Below are 18,308 nucleotides of genomic sequence, written 5' to 3'. Positions count from 1 at the left end.
GCAAACAGTACGCCCGGTCCGACAACAGGAAGTTGACTTTTCAGATACGATCTTTAGATTCTGCTTTGTAACAGTAGAAATGGCAGCCCTAATAATAATGGGTGGTAGTAATTTGTAGCAGTCATTTTTCACGGAAAGAAATTGGATTGATTGCCTTGTGTTTTTGTTGGCTGCTCAGCTGGGAATTCATGGGATCACTGTTTGTTGATAATGGATAATTTTGAGAAATTAATAGCCATGTTTCTTGGCAAGGAAGTGAGACTGAGGAAAAACTTTCATTTTTGTCTTTTTCAAATGGATTCACATCATAATAACGCGTCGGTTACACTTTCCTTGAAGGTATCTGCATAAGAGTGACATGACACTGTCACGAACGTGTCATAAACATTATAAACAAGTCATAAACGTTTATGACGTAACGCTTCGGTTTTTGTCATGACAAGTTATGGTTAGGGTTAGGGTTCATGTGTCATGACTGTGTAATGTCACTCTTATGTAGATACCTTCAAGTAAAGTGTTACCAAAGCGCCTTTAAGCATCAACTGAGCCTGTGCTCGCTGACTTAATGCTAATTACCGTTGATGACATCCTTAACATAAAACCTTCACCACTGGACTTTTGAAACCCATTTTCACTCCCAAATGTTTATTATTTATTTATCTTTCACTGATATTTAACTGATTTATAGACATACCTGTCCAATAATAGGTGAACATCTGGAGTGCATGTATACATTTTCAAAGATGGTCACTGAACAAAGACATACACACATCACCTTTTCAATATTAATGCTATATTAATAATCTCATCTTAAAAGCACATGTTTTTTCTGGCCCTGCAGAGCAGCGGGACTGCTGGAGGCCGCAGGTAAGTCAACACAACTTACTGACCAGGGCTTGTACTGCTCCCTCCTTTAATCTGCATCTTAATGTGGTTAATAGCTAACGTACACATACGCACACGTTTGCACAAACACCTACGTACAGATTTTGACATGCCCGCAACGAAGCCGAAACTGCCTCAGAGGTGACTGTTGGCTGCCGAAGTGAAGACTCACCGGAATGGTTGTCTCGGTCATCGTGTTGTATCGGTTCTCTGGTGTGTTTAAATGGCAATTGGTAAATGTGTTGCCATCAGGTTTGAGTTGCCCAAACTATCTCTCTTGTCCCTCAAATTCAATTGATCAAGTAGGTTTCCACAAGTTCAATCAGTTGTCAAGTTTACACTGCAGGACTAGTTATCATAGGCGCCGATTTATGTTTTCCTCCGTGGGTCCTCACGCCCTTTAAAAAAAAAAAAAAAAGTATTCAACATTTTTTTGCATTTCAGAACCTTAGGAAATGGACAGCGGCCGACACGAACACACACGCCTATTAACTCGATAATAAAGCCGTAAAGTAGGCTATCTTTCAACTCTGGACAGCGGCACTTCTCACAAATACAGATAGGATTGGAGATGAAAAATTTAACTGACACGTAACCGCAATCAGAAATTAAGAATCACTAAAGAGGTGTTTTCATCCGAGAGACATTGGATATGGAGCAGGGGACTGACAGCGACATAACCAATCACACTATGACAGACACTCCACTTAGCACCAACTGCAATGTTTAATTTTAAATGAATGTAGCCTACTGGCAGTCTGGCACACGTGGGTGCTCAGTATTTTCCGTGGGTGCTCGAGCTCCAGAGCACCCACGGTATCGCGCCTATGCTAGTTATCATTACTTTGTGGCATGTCCATGTCTTATCTGTCGATGTTTAGAAAAAGAACCAAAAGAACATCAAAAGAATCCTAGGTAGGATTTTCAGATTACTTTTCTGGCCCCCCCAAAAAAACACACTCTAAAATGCAAAGATATTCAATTTGCAGTGATTTCAAACAGAGAAAAGAAGCAATCTAATTTAAAATTACAATCGGCCTTCATTCCTGGGACAAATGACTCTGCAGTAGTCACCGGTACTTATCGGCTCCAGCATGTTTCCATCTGCAGTGATGGAAACATGAAGCCCGGATGGACACACTTATTATCACCCTTTTTCCTGCGAGATGCTATGACACGTCGCCTCTGTCAGTAACTTCTGTCATCTCTGTCACAAATTCCAAAGAGAGACTGAATTAGAAAAAAATCTGCATTTATGTGCCAATTTTGGTGGAATAAAGGGTATAATCTGGCCCCTATTTAAAACAAAAAAAAGTTTGCCCTGCCTAAGGACAAATATATGAAATAAAAAACAACATCAGCATGAGAAATGGACAATACGCCCAATACAAACAGTTCCTGAAAGTACAAATAATTCAGTAACTGTACATACATGGAAAATATAATGCATGATAAACTACTAAAAACTAACTAAATGGTCCAGAAAAGGGCATCAAAACAAACACTAAGTGGCTTACGGTTACAGCGTGTCATCGTCAAGCAAATGTTTCCCCAAAAAACTGAGAAGCAGTCGTTTCACAGCTCGTTCAGTCGGGCATTTTGTATCCAGCCCAAAAGTCAATGCTTGGAACTGTAACAATTGTGGTGAAGTGCAGTTAAGCTCCTGGCCTTTTTTTTTTTAAACCTAACCTACGTTACAGCTATTTCACAATGCCGAGGAGACCTGTACACACTTCACTGCTTCTCAAAGCGAGAGGACCAACTGCGAGTATAAGAAGTTGCTTGTGAGCTTTTTAGAAATTGACTGCTTGTCAATTGGACGTTTTTGTGTGCGTCTGTCTGTCTTCCTATTGACTCAATCCTGACTGAAAGGAGGAATAACACTCTGGCTTGTTCATATATTAAGAGGAGACTCTCTTGCATGTGGTCATGCTGTGAAATTCAATCACACAAATTATATTTCCTAAGAAATAGTCAAATATCTTGCAATACTTAGCAGCTTGGACTGTGTGTGTGTGTGTGTGTGTGTGTGTGTGTGTGTGTGTGTGTGTGTGTGTGTGTGGGCCATATTTTCCTCTCTGTGGTCTGTTCATATTCTAATCAGTATGTTTCCTGCTTGCATTGATCAGGGCCTGATAACCACTACTCCTACATGGTGTCTTCTCAGCAGATGCAGGACACAGATAGAGGGTCGAAAGAAAGAAACCAAATAGTACAAGTACAAGGCTACACAGGGTGAGAAAACATCCATCTGAAATGTGTGGTTCTGTGGTACAAATGCTTCTCACGTGTCAGATTCTAATGTTTAATCAAAATGTGGTCATAGCTGGATTGTGCAAGTCTTGGATGACAAATCAGTTACGGTTGAGACGGATATCAGTTTGTGCGTACATCAGGGTGATATTGGTGATACTGAAAGTTGAATTAGTATCTGTTTTAATGGACCATTTCCATTTTGATCTGAAAAAAACCCACGGTTTCCCCCTCAGGAACTTGGGACAAACGGCTCAAATCAAGAAAATGGAAACGGTATTGAGACGATGGTGAACAGGAACCCTGACAGCACGATTCTCGGCTGGGTTTCTGAAAAGGAAATAGAAAGTCAAAAAAGCTTTGGCCCTTATCTGTTCAGAGCCCGCTGCGGTGGGGCTTCATATGTATGTATGCTCATGTCAAGCCATTACATGGGGAGCAAGCACGCTAACATCTCTGCTGTACCAGAACCACTGACTATGTAATACTCTACACCTCTTCCTGTTTCCTATCGATTTCAATCAGTTTAGGCTAACATGCATCCCACACCTGCACAGTCAAATCCGCGCGTGTACATTCGCTTACATACATTTTATTTCAATGCATATTCGTTCCACATAGGAGCCCCACAGGCCGTGCACACAGCTATTGCACCATAGAATTTAATGAATCCAAACAGTATGGTAGATGGAGGGGGGGAAAAAGCCAATGGAAAGTCTGCATTCTTTCATTGTTATGCTCTGTAGTTCACCAAATTTAAAAAGGTGCTTATGCATGGTTATTTAACTTTCAAAAGAGCAGACACAAAACTAACAAACCTGACTTCAATGAGAGCCCATTTAACATGTTCGCACCATGCAGCCTTCCAAACATGAAATTCTGTATTTTCTGCATTTCAAAAGAGCCTGGTCTGACTGATTACTGCGTAAGCCAAGGTTTGCATTTCCAAGCCACCTTGTGTGACTTGTCAAAATTTTTTTTAAAGATAGTCACACTTTTACGTATCACTTTACAGTTTAAATATAAAAAAAAAAAAAAAATGTAAAGCGTGTTTACATTTGCATGTGAATTTGTTTTTTTAAAAAGGTTCTTACTCTAAATTTTTTTGTCATTGCTTTTTTTTTTGGGGTGCACCTTCAATATTAGATTTCTTTTTCAAATGTAGTCACCTATTCCCTATCTTGGTAATACATTTTCCACATCTGTAAAGTTTATTTTTGTAACTTTATTGGTTTCCCCCGGTGAGTGAGGTAGAGGAAGGGAAGTCATTACAGCTTAGTCCTCCAGCCTGCCAGCCTGCCTGCCTGCCTCCGTCTACACAGCCAGGAGAAAAGTACAGAATGTCGACAGCTATCTCTCATATTTCATCAGGACGCTGTCTTCTCTGGAGACTCCATTTGTGTAGTAAACATCTTTAAAAAGGTTCCCTTGGCTCCCCTCTCCCTTTCTTCTCCTGCTATTTATTTATTTATTCTTTCTCGTCTTTTTTCTTTTTTTTTTAAGATTTAGTTTCGTCTTATTTTTTAAACTGCTTGACTCCTAAAATACAGATATCACAGTTGGGCCCCATGAGTTTTTTGAAAAATGAGCATATTACTTCCTACATCTCCCTTTCCTTATTTTTTTTTTTCTTCTTCGTCACAATAAATATTTCCATTTATATGCAAATTATTATCTACTGACCAAGAATGGATAAAAACTCTGTCTTGTTTTCATTGTGATGTGCGGAGCATGTGAGTGTGAAAGCGGGAAGTGTCGGGAGCTGGGAGAGCAGAGAGAGCAGCTCCTCATTTAAAGAGTAAATAATCTCCCATTGCATTCTATTATTTATACCCCTGGCTTGAAAGGGACTGTATTAACTTATAAGTTATAAGTAGTTAGAAGTTACTTACTTTAAACTGGGGGGGGCGGGGGGGGGGAGAGGAGGAGGAGAGAGCTGACGCTCTGCTTAGCTGACTTCCCCCCAAATTGCTGACATAATTACATGAATGTAATTTTTTTATGACTCACAGAAAAATCTTGGCATTTTCACTGAAGCAGATAATTAGACTTGGAATAAAGCAGGGGCGGAATAATTAATACATCAAAACTAGATGAACTTTTTCTAATTATTTTTATTTAATCTCCATTCTAATTATTGTTCTAGTCGGCTGAGCGAGATTGCCTTTCTCATTCAGGGTGTGAAATGCACCCGTAGCGCTCAATCCTCACCCAGTGAAATATCAACTAAGCGTGGAGACGGGGAAATCACAGGGTGCTCACCGCTCTCTCTTCCCCCCGCTCTCCTACTCTCTGATTGAACTGTAATTTAAAATTCTCCATTGCCAACAAACAATTTACATACACCTGCCAGACTCTTATTTATTTCCCCCTGACTTCCTCTCCCCACCTCCCCTCCTCTACATCCTCTACGTCTCCAAATGTATGGCAATCAATATTTCTCCGGCTTTAAATGAGTTTGTTAATTAGCCTAATGTGGTTTGGATAGAGGGTTGTGTTTCCCCTCCCTATCTCTGCATTCAGGGGGAACATTTGCTTAAAATAACCAGAGGAAATAAAAAGCGTGTGTGTCTGTGGAAAGAGTTGCTGACCACAGAGTAAATTTTCCCACTTATCTCTGGTGTCACTCTACCAAGAACCTGCCTCTGAAAAGGAATAGTACATCTGATAAGGTTGCAGTTTAATGCTGATGTAAACATAATTAACACTCTGAGACACACACACACACACACGCTCGCTCGCGCTCTTTGGGCACACACTCAGCGTTAGATGCACAAACAGAAGCAGATTAGGTTAAAGGATAAATTAAAAGAACTCGAAAAAGGAGAAAATCTAAGCACCTACATGTGAATAAGCCTCAGTTCTTGGCGCTCTTTTGGGGAAAATAAATGAAATATTAGCCTTCACACATCAACATTAATTTTTTTAAAGCCTTTCCATAGAAGAGTTCTCCACATAATAACTCACCAGAAGTTATTAAGACACCTCATTGAATGTAAGCCTATTCATGCAAGCTGTTTCACATTCTCTTTATATGTGTGCAGACATTTAGCAATGGATGAATCTGATGCTCAGATTGCATAAAGAGAGAAAGAGAAAAAGGGGGGGGGGAGATTAGGAACTAATGCAAGTCAGCTAAATAAAATATTACAAAAAAAAAAACATTCATCACAAGCATGAAATTAAAATAATTCGTGCTCTCCGTCTACATCCCCATTTCTTATTACAGTCTGTGTATTCACTAGATTAAAATTGCCGCTTGATTAATACACAAAACAAGATCAGATTTAATTAACATCAGATTTAATTGAGGCCCCACAATTCTTTTTCCACACTCGCAGTTCAGATAGGAGACGATCGCAAGCTCCCCTAATTAAACAAATGTAAATCTACCAGTGGCTTCCAAAAAAACCAAAACAACAAAAAACAGATTGATGTGCATCCCATGCAGGCAAATCTCCCCATTTAAAACAAATATATTAAAAGTTATTATTATTCCTTTATAAAGATTACAATTTTAAACAGAGAAATGATTTGGGAATGATTTAATTAAAGAGATAATAATGTTTGAATGAAGAGCAAAAAAAAAAGCAAAAAAAAATTAAAAAATCCTCTATATCTTGACCCTGTTTGAATAGATTTGATGACTAGGGTGTATTTAATTTGCTTGATTCTTCCAACATCTATTTGTGAATATCCAGACGAACCTTAATCTAGATTAACAGCCATCAGAAAGGAGCTCATATCCTGTTTAATGAAATCATATTTGCTCACACGCAGCCCTGAAAAGCCTCTTAAAACTGCTCTATTTACATGGCTTCCCATAGAGAAGCTGCAACACCACTTTTACACTTAAAAAATCCACTGTAATTTGCTTTAGCTGCATCAAGACGGACGCTTTTGTGGGCTATACTGGGTTTCACTTGTGTCACATGGAGGGTGTCAGTCTTGTTTTATTTTGTCATTTCAGTGATGTGAGTCCCAGTTTCTTATTTCTTGTTTGCGAGAGTTGATATTCTGCTTGCGTTTAGTTGTGGTATCATGATCAAACCAGATAGCATTCCGTTATCGCTTTGTTGTATTATTTCTATGGGCCAATATTTTTGGTATTATCAATGTAATCTGGAGTGTCTGCTAGGTGTGTGTGTGTGTGTGTGTGTGTGTGTGTGTGTGTGTGTGTGTGTGTGTGTGAGTCCCCCTGTTCTGCTTGGTGGGACTCCATGTTCAAGGTGCAGGTCCTCCAATAAGTACGTAGTGCCACCATGTGTCCGGTGGAGGAGCTGCAGGTGTTTTGCGCAGAAAAAGGGAAGAACCTGCATGTTTGGATCTCTGCAGATCTCGTTTGTTTGCGTGTTTGTTGCTGAGCTGTACGTGTCGTCCTGTGCGTTTCCTCGTGAGCAGGACGGGCCAGGGGAAGGAATGTGAGATGTTGCACTCGGCAGACAAAACAAGTTTCTCATCCCTTTATTGTGAAGAAGACTTTGGAGGATGGGGGCTTAGATCTTCTGCTTTGATGAAAGATGGTGCTCAGACGGACTACGTGCAACTAAATGGTTGTTTTTTTTTGTAAACGCTTGCTCAAATATATAGGTTAACACATTATTGCGCAATGTTCAAAGTTTAATGCTTAGTTGTGGAAATATCAAGGTTCATCAACAAAATCATCTTAAGGCTTGTCTCTCAAGTGTGTGTGTGTGTGTGTGTGTGTGTGTGTGTGTCCTGGCGGGGTGAGCTGCCTCCTGGCGCCATGGGGATGAAGGCTTCACGCTTGGGCTGAGATTACCTGTGCGGGCGCCCTGTGTGGCTTGTTGATGAATCAGCTTTTTTGTTCTGATTTCCCCCCCCACTACTTGTGTCTTTTTTAAAGAACAGGTCCCTACACCCGGGGAGGGAGGGTAGGAAGGGGAAGGGAGGAGAGTGAGTGAGGGCGGGCGGTATAGGCGTCGGCCAGCCACACCTCGCCACGAACCCCTCACCTGGACGTGACCCACGGGGGTGTTTAGAACCCTGGCTTATCTCCATGACGATAAAGCCTTGTGCTACGGCTGTGGAATGAAAACAGGTTGGCAGGCCAGACAGACAGGAGTCGAGGACGTAACGTAACACACACCGCCAGCGGCCAGATGAGTGGTGGGGGCCAGTGACCTGCATGATCGCCTCCAGAAACTCTGAATTAAAAAAGAAAAATCCCCTCTAGGATCCTCTCACACTGTTGCTTATCACTCACATGGGAGTTAGTTTTTTACTTTTTGATGACCCCAGTTGCCTTTAAGTTGCATTATTTATGATGTTGTGCTTTTTCTAAATCATCTTCCACTAAGCCCCAGGGAACGTGCCGGAAATGCTTTTGCTCCAACTTTGGTTGAAATAAACAAAAGTGGAGTTAAGGTCAGTCAAACAAAATGACAACCAAGAGATACGACTCGCTGAATTAGCAACAGGTTTTACTTTTGAGGCGTATTGTGACTATTGTGGGTGACATAACTTCTCTTCTCTTCTGTCTCTTCTATGATGGATTTCCCTCAACTAGTTAACTAAACTAACTAAAATGGCAGTTTGGAAGTACAGTCTCTCAACACTATGCTGGGCACTGTCGTTTTTAGCAAACGTTACTTAAACGGGAGTAAATAGCACATTTGTTGTGGACTATTTTCAGCGTTAGATTGAGTTTTTCCAGCAGGACAGTATATGTGGGATTTAAAATATTCTACAGTGTGTTATTGTATTCTAATGAAGAACCATGTCACGCAGTGCAACAATGTGGCTCTGTCATGTGATTTAGACAATAATGGAGCTCTACGGCACAGAGGAATAAGATACATCAGGCTTTGGATACACCGACTAAATGTTTTAGTATCAATTCAATTCATTGTTGGTTTTCGTCTTATCATGTGATTTTTTTCAACAATAAAGAGAAATATAGAATATGGCAGCTGTATCCTTTACGTAAAAGTAGCTATACTACAATATAATACTAATACAAGGACAACTTGCATTCAAAATGGACAGAGGTATTATCAGCATGTACAAAAAATAACTCATTACCCAAAATGGCCCATTTCAAGTTTAATTTTGTTACTTGTATATTATTTTACTGGATTAGTATCACTGGTGAATTATATACAGTCAAGTGATTAGAGGTATAGCAATGAATCGTATTTTCTAAGATGATATGTGTGATATGAGTGGAAAGTACAATATGTGCTGGCGTAGAGGTGGCAATACTTGTAGTACAAGTACATAAAAACTCAACGGTACTTGAGTCACTAATCACTTCCCACAACACTAACAGAGTTTACTTATCCTCAGTAATATTTAGCATACACAACAAGACTCAAACACACTGAATAAATCAGCAACAGGTGATTGTCTTAACAGTTTTAAATCCTGCGTAGTTTCTTATAATAACCAACTGCCTCACCTGTGCTAACCACACCCTGAAGACACACACACACACACACACACACACACACACACACCTCAGGACATCGAGTCACCGTGAAGCCTCAGTGTGTTTACACAGGAGCACCATTGAGCTGGAACACTCAACTATTCCAAGCATGTGTTACATTCAAGTGTTGGGCCATTGTGCGCTGGAGAGCGGCTGTTGTTCGAGTGACTAATGCAAGAATGACACGAGCCAAGTGGGCTTAACTTGAAGTATACGAAGTTCGCTGAATGCTCGCACACTTGGCAGCCGGAGCGCGGAATTCATCACGTTTAAAAATCGAGCAGGAGGAGAAAACGGCAGATTGAATAGGAGCGCGAGAACGCAGGCCTTCCTCCACCACCACCATCACCCACTCTTGTCTCTGCTGCATCAGCTGTAGGCCCGATCCCAGCCAGCCCCAAACCGCCGGTTCAATTACCCATCATGCCCTTGACCTTGGAGGTCAGCTGGCTTTTGGGGGGAGGGGGGGGGGGGTTGCCTTAGATGTCCGGAGAGAGAAATAAAGTGTAAGAGAGGGTAGAAAAAAAAGAGCACAGGGAAGAAGGGATTGAGAGTTAGAAGGGGTGAGGTGAAGAGATGGATTGTGGGGAAGGGTGAGGGAGAGAGATGTGTAAGTGAGAGAGAGAGAGAGAGAGAGAGAGAGAGAGAGAGAGAGAGAGAGAGAGAGAGAGAGAGAGAGAGAGAGGCCCTGCTCTCTCTTATCTCTCCAGCTTGGTGGAGTTTTAAATTATTCATTCCCTGCTGCTCCCGCCGACTTACACATCTCCATCACACGGCTGCCCGCATCCGCCCGGGGAACAGGCGGTCGCCACGGCAACCTTATCGCAGATCGCAGATTTCGGCTCCAGAAATGAAATAAAAGAGGAAATTGGCTGTATTAGCATAAGAGGAGTCAGCCCGGAGTTGAATACACACATCACCCCCCACCTCCCCCCTCTCCATCCTCCCACGGCTGCCACCCCCCCCCCACAAAAGCTCACAGCAACACCCCGCCTCCTCTCCTTATCACCGCTGTCTGATCACTGCTCTCCCTTTCTATATATATATATATATATTTTTATTTTTTTCTAATTCCCCTCCCCCTCATCCACCACCACCATCTCTACTGCTGCCGCCACCAATTCGCCCTCCGACCACACACCCCACCCCTTCTCCCTCCACCACCCTCACCGTCACTCTTTGTCCTCCTTGTGCTTGGAGAAGAATGGGGCGAGTGGGTGGGGAGAGAAAAATGGATGTGGTCGCCGTGACCTCTCACCTTTTCAGAGGGGAGTAAACAATAAGCAATAACCTGGGAGACATGACTCTGGCAGCGCCGCGGCGACTGACTGACAGCACACTTTATTTCCTGTCCAATAGGACCTTTTTTCCCCCTCCTCATCATTTTATTATGGGTGGTTTTTTTTGCCCCCCCCCCCTTCTCTTTTTGTCCATCTTTCATTCTTGGTCCAGTCCCCTGGGATCTACCATCTCAATTTTTAGAGTATTGAGCGGCGCTTTCTGACACTGACCTTAAAAAAAAAAAAAAAAAAAAAAAAAAAGAAAGAAAGCTCTGAGATATTTGTTTGGCTTTCAGGTGAATGGATGTAACTTCCCGGCAGTGCGAGGCCGCGCCAGTGTAATCACTCTTTGCAGAAAGTAAATAAATAATTGGGTCCGGGTCCAGGTCTACATTAACATCCTCCGTCAATACATAATCTCCTATAGCTATCAGCAGTCCTCCGTCAATGTGAAGCCACAAAGGCAGGGGTACAATGCAAACTCTTTAGGAGACAGCCATAAATGTGTTTCCCCCCCTTAGTGCCTATTCTGCCGCCACTTAACCATTCAGTAACAAGTCGTCCCCATTCCTCTATTTCCCCCTCTCTTCCCGCTGCTCCTTCCTTCTCCACCCTTCCTTCCCTAATTGAAGTTAAACAGCTGAGAAATAGCGACCATGTCCCCCCCAGATGGTTATAAATGTCAACATACTCTCCCACTTAGACTGACACTTCCCTGGGGAAGAGTGCGTCTGCAAGTGTGCGTTTGTTATGGTAATCATCTTCCTCCCTCTCACATCTTTTGTGCAAATCAAACCAGTAGGGGGGCACTATAACGCCCACCGCGCTCGCTGGTGACATTCGCCATTATCATCACCATCATTATGGCAACTTAGTTAAATGTTATTTTTTTTTGCAGGTCCCCATTGCCCACAGATTATTTTTTTAAAGCATGACTGAATCGATGAGGGATTAACAGCAGCATTCATTTTGTTCACTCGCTAACTCAGCCTCCCCCTCACTTTCAACTGTCAACTTCTCTTTTGTTGATTGAGTGCACGGCTGATTCAGAACTCCCAGCTGTATCAAGAGGTTCTTGGCGGCGCTCTGATCCGACTCGGTTTTGACCATTTCTGTAAAATCCCGTGCTGCAGCTGTCTGTCTGTCTGAGAACATACTGACCACAACATGCATTCACAGCCGGAGTCAAAAGTTTGTGGTGCAACTTAACTGGGTTTATAAAAGGGTGATGCGAACTTTGCTATTTTGGGTCAGACGTTTGTGCCACCATTTAAATACCAGTTATCCCCAGGATGTAGTCTCCCATTGCCAGACCTTCCTCCACAGCACTGCGAAGAAGGGTCTGGCTAGTCCACACAGCATTCAGGGATGGGAGAAAAATTTGCTCTGGTTTATTGGCATTTCTTTAAACCAATCACAATCGTCTTGGGCGGCGCTGAGCGCCCTATGGAGCAAAGGCGCCTCTGCAAAATAGTCTCAGGAAGGAACTTGTTTTGGTGGAACATGTTTAGGTTCAAAGGTTGTTTTAGTCGTGCAAAGAAAACTCAGATTGAACAGATAGTATAGCTAGCTGTCTGGATTTACCCTGCAGGGATCTGAGAAAAGGTTAACCATAGTCCTCAGAAATCGAACGGAGTTTAAAATATCAACACTAAGAAAGCCCAAGGTAATGGATATCCGGCCTAAAAGAGTGAAATCTGGCGGAATCTTCGTCGGCAACGGAGCAATCACGGATGTGGAACGTCGTGGATATAGACTACCCAGGATGTTACTCTTTGAAGAAGAATTTGGACCACAGACCTTTAAAATATTTCACCTAAGGCTGTAATAACCATGGACACAGAAAATAATCACTTCTGATTGGCAGGCAGGATGTGAGCAAAATTGTATAGAGGTGCCAAGTGCACAGGATTTTTTATTGTATTTCATACTGTAAATTCTTAATGTTCCTCTATGTGAAAACACTGGAGCCTCCTGGATAATGTATTTATATATTAACATACACTATATTATGTTATGGTATGGCTGCACTGAATAGTTCAAAGCTTAATTCATACATTGACATTCCAAATCGAAATCAACATTCGAATGCTGCATAGCCTTATTTTCTTCTATTCATTCGGTTTAATGGCGGTATTTCTGCACAGTTGCAGAAAAAAAATTAGGCTACACTAATATCAATTTTAGAATCATGTGCAATCACATGCAAGTCACTTTGCATTGTCATTGCAGAAAATAACATGGAACCGTTACTGTCGAGTACAATAAATTAACTTGATGAATAAACGTATTGCTTTAAATACAGCTACTCTATGTTGTTGTGGTAAGTGGCCATGGTATAAGTACCATAATGTGATCTGCCGTGTCCTGATGAAGAAAATGATGGACATTATATCACAAGTATACATCGCTGACGGGCTTATATCCGGACTAATAACAGGCCAAAAATGGCAAACCATTACAGCGCTTATCAGCTAATCAGATGCAAAGGAGTCTAATCTGATGCATTTCTCCCACTCTGAGCACTCTGTCCCAACACACACAACACTGGATAGGAAAATGTGGAGGAAGAGGATGGGGACATCACACTCAGACCATCCACCTCCTCCATCTCCAGAACCAGCCAAAGTGAACAGAAACAGGCTGACCGTGTCCCCTGAGGGCTTACTTTGGATCGAGGTCGTCAGTTCACATATACAGGTAGCAGATGCTACTGTACAACAACCAAAACAAGAACTACAGTGGACGCCATCTAACAATCGTATCCATTCATTTGAGTCCAAAACTGAGCTTTTGAAGATCTCAAAACTACAAAAAGTAGCTGCTTGCCCATTATGCAATCCATAAGTCTTTATTCTACCTCCTTTTGTTCATCCATTCATCGGTTTCATCTCAAGCGCCTTAATATTGGAACAATCCTGATTGCTTCTCGAGGCGTTATCTGCTGAAAGGCTTCATTCCCTTTCGTCCTGCTCTCTAATTCCCGAAACCCTCTTCCTGTATTTCCCCACTTTGTAGCATCAGGCCTGTTTATTCCCCAAGCTCTTAATCTGTTTTAAGTGGTGAATACTTTGGAACAGTGAAGAAAAAGGCCTTAACACGAAGACAGCCAAAGCATCCTGTGCCATGCTGCTATCCTTGGTGGTCTTCTAAAGCTCCCTCTCCCTCTGTTTCTCCATGTGATTGTGCCTGGTATGGTTGGAGGCTCATCGCAGCCTACATGTGATTTCACATGGGCTATAGAGACACTTAGCGCCTGTGGCTCTGTCCCTCCCACACACTGTCTGCTAGGAAGCGCTGTACCACTCACAATCCAATGTGTAGGTTTGCTGAGAAGCGCCTGTAGTGGTGGCACTGTGTCTGTGTATCGAGAGAGTGTGTGTTTGTGAGAAAGAGCGGGTGTGTGCTCACTTGTAAAGTGCGCGTTTGCTAGTTCGATGCCAAGACCACACATCCCGTACTGTTTTTGTGGAATCGCACACAGAAATATACAGGACATCAGCCAGCGGTTTGGTAATAGTAAGTGACAGAGTGAAACGGGAGACAATGATGATCCCTCACCGTCCTGAAACGGATCGGTGCTGCCCCAGTCCAACCCCTTAGTCCCACGCTTGTCCCCGCTCCCTGGCCCTGAGCAGATAACCGCGGCGGGACAGGGAACGAATCCCAGAGGTGCGTCCTGTGACAGCGGCGCTCTGCTGAGGGAGTGTGGGCGCAGTGGGGCTGATACCCCCCCCATGGTTTGTGGGTAGCGGCGTCACACTCCGTTTCAGCCCTCGGGGTGGAGGCATAAGGGGACGGCGTTTTTTCTTGTCCGCTCGGACAGTGTTGGTCACAGTGGATTTCCAGAGCAGAGGGGAGCAGTGCACGGTCCCACACTATGTTAAAGAGTGCGGGACGGCAGCCATTTGCAGTCCTGTTTGGACAGGCGTCAGTGTGCGGTGGGCGGGTGATATGGACATTGGAACAAAGGGGATTGAGACAAGTGTCAACAACAACAACTACAGCCCAGCCTGTGTTTGATTTGATGTAATTTGCTTTGGCCAAAAGCAAGTGCTTTTATTTTTACAGCATCAAGGAACAAAGCCCAACCAAGATGTCAGACGTAAAGTTCTCTGCCTTAAACGCAAAGAGGAATGTTCGACTGCAGTTGCTGATTGCGGAAATCCTGTACCAGGTTTCAACATCTTTAAATGTGACCATTTTTATCCCAACATTTTAAATACATAATTCCCCCCCTACCACTGTATCCTTTTGTCAAGGGAGAGCAGATTAGATGTGAAATTTTCCTGCAAAGATAGAACATTTGGATGCACATCGACACTGTCATTTTTGACAATTTGACAAAGTAATGACCATATCACGCCTCTGTAAGGTGTATTAAGTGTATTCATCGTTGAGGAACAAAAAAAGGCCAAAAATGTGTTTTCACTGCAAGAGAAGAGGAAAAGGATGACCTAAGTGCTGGTGCAATAGGTGGAGTGCTATTAAAAAACAAACGTTACATTTCATGCACTCATTTTTTGTTTAAAAGAATAAAAAAAAACAAAGAAACTCTAAGAAAAAAAAGAGCTTACAAATCGAAAATGGTAAACTGACAAGGCCAGGAGCATATCAGATGTTTATTAGGCCTCAAGTACTGTGCTGATTGCAATAAAACCAAGAGAGAGACAATAGAAGATACTCATAAATACAAATATACGTAGCATGCTTGAAACAAAGCAATGTGCTTGGTATTGTATAAACATACGCGTGTGTGCGTTTGTTGTTGTGTGCGAGTGCCCGGGTGTTGTAGCAAACAAGCGAGCGGGGCCCATAAATCGTGGCGCTATCAGTGGTCCGGTCTTGGCCACCCTTGTGTTCTTTTATTGAATGTTATTGTAGCTGGACGGCCCCTTGGTAGATATTTCCTGGTAAGAAATCAAGATCAAAGCCGAGGGGTTTGGGTGGGTGAGGAGAGGAGAGGAAAGAGAGGAGAGGAGGAGGATGGGAACAATGACTGATGGACATTGGAGGAGAGGGGAAGAAGAGGGGATAAGAGTTGGAGTGGGTGGTCACTGGCACGGCTTTAAAGCTCCGGCAAAAAAATGAGTGGTGATGTTCAACTTAAAGTGAAAAGTGGGGGTGTGAGGAGAGATGTGATATGGATTTAGGATCATCCTACGATGAAGGATGGAGACAATCTCACTATCGTTCTCGGCGATTGGTCACATGAGGGTGTTATTTTTTCTTTTTTGGACAGTGTAAGAAAGTAAGAAAACATAGCAGAGATCAAAAAAATATTACAACTTCTATGAGTTCCATGCAACAGGGGAAATGACAAAAAAAAAATACAAATGTATTATGGTAATGATGTAATTGTGTTAGTTGGCCTGTGACAAAGTGAGAATTCAGTGGGTGAATTTCTTTGTGAAATACCGATATACTCTCCTGTGATCTTTTCTCAAAGTTGACTTCTGTGTATTTGTTTTGCTTCAGTTGTTTTCTCAGGAGATATGAACGTGACTGTTTTCATGAAGAAGCAGAACCAGATTTAAAGTAAATACCCCAGTGTGTCTGCAGAGGTGTACATGGATACAGCGTGAGAATGCCAAACGATAAGTATGTCATCAGCAATGTCCTCCCTTGAAAGATTCTTTTATCATACACGTCAATTTGTAAGTTAAAGTTCTAAGATAAAGTATTCGTAGCCTATCCACATTCTGTGACGTTTTACTACATTACACCAATCTTCACATAGAGGCCATTTAATACATGTGTTTTTATTTTTACAATTTACTGTAACTGCAACTTTTTGTCATATCCTACCCTGCAGCAACAACACTTCCCATGATGCAACCCATAGAATCGCCTGTTGGATCCTCACTGTCTGTCAAGATCAGCATCATCAGTTTGTAACACAGGCTTTTCTTCACAAAGGTGTACTCTCCATGCCCAAACCAATATAACCCTGATGACAGCAACAGCATTTATGTAGTGTTGGAATAATTGGCAAAATTGAATCTTGAGCATATTTCATAGCTGCCCCGATCCATTTATTTTTGCTCTATCGTTGTCACACAAATACTGGAAATCAATGTGTTGTTTAAATGCTCTGAGAAATAAAATACATCTTCTTTGTAGGATCCATGTTGTTTTCACATTACGACTTAAAGCTCATGAACAAACCGGAGGAACGGCTTCCCAACTTGGGAAATGGGACTACCTGATGAGCACATGAATGCACCATTGGCCTTGGCGGAGGTTCTAGTGCCATTGTAGTTTTCATGGTAACAGTGCTCCTTACAATAAGTAAATAGACTTTTATGAGTAAAAGCTTGCCCCTTTAAAGCATAACTCTCGCCAAAATGCAACCTAGGGTCTTTTTGTGAATGTACCCGAGTCAAACTTTCATTTAAAAGCATATTTAGGACGGAAGCGTCACTTTTAAGATTTAGATCGTTTTTCGGTCAAATGGCCTTTTGAATGGAAGTGCTAGGGGCACTTTTATGCTAGCCTCAAAATAGCTATTTTTAAAACACTAAGAAGGCTCGACACAACATGAGACTTTGCTCCAAGTATCACCAGGGGCTCTACACATGAACTCCAGCATTGAGAACATTGTTTGTGTACACAGAGTTTATTAAAAAGAGAGGTTTTGAACAACTCACCATAGCGCTTGTTGTTTCCGGCTGCTACCACCTCGGCAGTCAAAACGAGTCGATATCAAAACACAGTAGCCACAGATTTAGTATATCCCTTGTGCACCGGTGTAGTTAAGGTGTAGAGCCCCTGGTGATACTTGGAGCAAAGTCTCATGTTGTGTCAAGCATTCTTAGTGTTTTAAAAATAGTTATTTTGAGGCTAGCATAAAAGTGCCCCTAGCACTCCCATTCAAAAGGCCATTTGACCAAAAACAAAAATACGGTAAATCTTAAAAGTGGTGCTTCCGTCCTAAATATGCTTTTAAACAAAAGTTTGACTCGGATACATTCACAAAAAGACCCTAGGTTGCATTTTGGCGAGAGTTACGCTTTAAGCAACAAGCCGTCTCTACAATATATTGTGATGATATCGCAACATGATATTAGATATTTCATGTTCATGTTTCATGTTCCAGTGTAAAACACATCCCATTTTAAATATTTAAGTTGCATTTATAAAACTAAGAAATGGAGTCAAAGGAAATCCAGATTTCTTGTGTTATAATGCTAACAGTCTATCCTGAAAGTAAACCGGTGAGAAGAGGGACACTCAGAGTAAAAAGGTTCTCAAGTAGGGTAATAAAAGTGAAATCAAACGCTTCTTCATGTTACTGTGAACCCTCTGAATCCCTTCTGATCCACTGTTACAGGGATTCTGTAAGTCAATCTCACTTTATACACCCTCGCTGTCTTTTCCTCGGTACCTTTCCATGTACAGAGAATGTAATACATTTGTTAGTAAGCCTGAGTGCATCT

At 42.1% G+C, this 18,308-nt stretch overlaps 2 long non-coding RNA genes across 2 annotated transcripts in view; one reads left to right on the top strand and one right to left on the bottom strand.

The window, feature by feature from the left end:
* Positions 1 to 18,308, bottom strand: part of LOC116050353 — a 116,414-nt gene that overhangs the window by 84,706 nt on the left and 13,400 nt on the right. The window lies entirely within an intron of this gene.
* On the top strand, positions 3,033 to 16,969 carry LOC116050352. Its single transcript, XR_004105070.2, has 3 exons — positions 3,033 to 3,120; positions 16,348 to 16,470; positions 16,685 to 16,969. It is a non-coding gene; the product is annotated as an uncharacterized LOC116050352 (long non-coding RNA).

This window comes from Sander lucioperca, chromosome 20 (assembly GCF_008315115.2).
Source record: "Sander lucioperca isolate FBNREF2018 chromosome 20, SLUC_FBN_1.2, whole genome shotgun sequence".
In the NCBI taxonomy this organism is placed as follows: domain Eukaryota; kingdom Metazoa; phylum Chordata; class Actinopteri; order Perciformes; family Percidae; genus Sander; species Sander lucioperca.
This window is presented reverse-complemented; position numbering and strand designations above follow the sequence as displayed.